At 40.2% G+C, this 2,214-nt stretch overlaps 2 non-coding genes across 2 annotated transcripts; both read left to right on the top strand.

Moving 5' to 3' along the window:
• Positions 1-409: 409 nt before the first annotated feature.
• trnat-ugu (transfer RNA threonine (anticodon UGU)) lies at positions 410-482 on the top strand. The gene has a single exon. It is a non-coding gene; the product is annotated as a tRNA-Thr (tRNA).
• A 623-nt stretch (positions 483-1,105) lies between these two features.
• trnak-uuu (transfer RNA lysine (anticodon UUU)) lies at positions 1,106-1,178 on the top strand. Its single transcript has one exon. It is a non-coding gene; the product is annotated as a tRNA-Lys (tRNA).
• Positions 1,179-2,214: the final 1,036 nt, after the last annotated feature.

The following is a 2,214-nucleotide window of genomic DNA, read 5'->3' on the forward strand; positions in this document are numbered from 1 at the left end:
CCACGGTTAAGGGATGTATCCAGGCACTCTGCGTTGCATTGTACAGGGGACAGCGGATATTGGCCATATACCACACCCCCTCGGGCCTTATTGCTGAATTATCCACTTGAGCGCAACAAATGACAGGCTACAAACAACTTCTGAACGGCTTGTTGACAAATGCAGTTCTTTGACCCCATCTAGTGGTTGAAGTTGAAAACACATTGCAAGTCAGAATGCAGGATATTGTTGTCTTTATAGTGTTGATTTAAAATACTGACATAAAGATGTCTTTACAATACAATCAAATCGATCAATCTAGGCCTTTGCAAGCAACCATATATGTTTTCAGAACGTTTATAGGGCTCTAATGAAAAAACAATCCAGGTTACACTCAAAAACAGATTGCGTTTCAGGCTCAACAGAACAGGGCTCCATAGCTCAGGGGTTAGAGCACTGGTCTTGTAAACCAGGGGTCGCGAGTTCAAATCTCGCTGGGGCCTGTACACTTTTTAATTTTCCCCCTTCATCTGATCAACACACGTCGTTCATTTACGTTCTAAACTTGGACAAGACAAAAAAAAATGACACTAATGTCTCAGTTTTTTTTCCTTTCACGTTAATGACGTTAATACATTACGTATGTTGATCAGAGGAAAACAATGAATTGCCAATAAATGGAGATGAAAGGAACAACACAGAGGCTGACAATAGCTTTTCCGTGCATGTTAACACTTACAAATGGCCAATTGTGTATCTTTGCACCGGTAAGTTATTATTATTAACACGTACACATTGCCAATAGTGTATCTTTGCACCGGTGCTAGGTTAGCTGACCACAGAATGAAATGGAACACTAGCGAGCTATGATGTAGCTACAGTAGCTAGCTAAGTTAACGTTAAAATAACCAAAGATACGATAACAGTCCCTATTCACCTGTGTTACGTTACAGTAACGTTAGCTATGTGGTTGAAAAGTGCCCCCTAGCTCTTGAGCTGAGCAACACAGAAACAATGCACAGTCATCGGCAACAGTAGCGAACGGCCTACTTTCCTAACAAGTTGAGACGTGAGCTACTTACTACTTTTTAAAATCAAAATATTTCCACATTCCCTATCACTAAGAGCCCGGATAGCTCAGTCGGTAGAGCATCAGACTTTTAATCTGAGGGTCCAGGGTTCAAGTCCCTGTTCGGGCGGTATTTTTTTTTTTTTTTACCGCTCTTCCTCATCTGCCGAGACAGAACGAACGTTAACGAATATTATTATCAGCGTCGATAGCGTCTGTGACTGAGGTTAGTTGGAATCATGTTGCGAAATACATGCGCATACAACATCTGGTGTCTGGCTTGTTACGTCTAGCTAGCTGACAAACCCATCAAAACCATATTTTCAAGAAGAGAAGGATGCTTTTTAATACACAATGCAATTATGTGTGATATTTAACAATATTTCAAATAAGTGAACTGAAATTAAGAAAGCTAGCTAGCTAGCCAACCACATTTTCCAACCGAGCTAGCGATCGAGCTAGCGAACACGGACTGGGCTCGCCCGTGCTCTCTAGTTAGCTAACGATAGCTAGTTGTATTGGATAGCTGCAAACAAGTCTGATACGTTGTGTGACATTATAGTAACAGTATATTAACGCAATAATTACACCTAAATTGTCGACTTCTCTTATAACTTACACGAGGGCCAGTGGTTTAGTTGGTGTGAGTCGACAATAGACAATGGACCTGATCGGACAGCTCAGAGCTTCTGCTCCTTTCTGTCCATAAAAACAAATGGATTGGTGGAAGCAGTGTTGCTAACTAATTTTCAGGGGAAGTTGCTAGAGGCAGGTCGATTTGTTGCAAAAGTTGCTAAATGACATTGTGATGGCTTCTGTCATTGTGTGATGACATCATATTTTTTTTAACCTTTATTTAACTAGGCAAGTCGGTTAAGAACAAATTCTTATTTTCAATGACAGCCTAGGAACATTGGGTTAACTGCCTTATTCAGGGGCAGAACAACAGATTTGTACCTTGTCAGCTCAGGGATTCAATCTTGCAACCTTTCGGTTACTAGTCCAACACTCAAACCATTAGGCTACCCTGCCACTGCCATTACTCAAATTGACTGGCCATCTCAGTGAAAAATATGATTTGACATTTGTTTGTTTAGATTTGTTTGTTTATTATCGTATATTTTTATTTGTAAAAGTAATATAAACACAGCACATTTTATATGACC

The sequence above is a fragment of the Salmo trutta genome, chromosome 11 (assembly GCF_901001165.1).
Source record: "Salmo trutta chromosome 11, fSalTru1.1, whole genome shotgun sequence".
Taxonomy (NCBI): Eukaryota; Metazoa; Chordata; class Actinopteri; order Salmoniformes; family Salmonidae; genus Salmo; species Salmo trutta.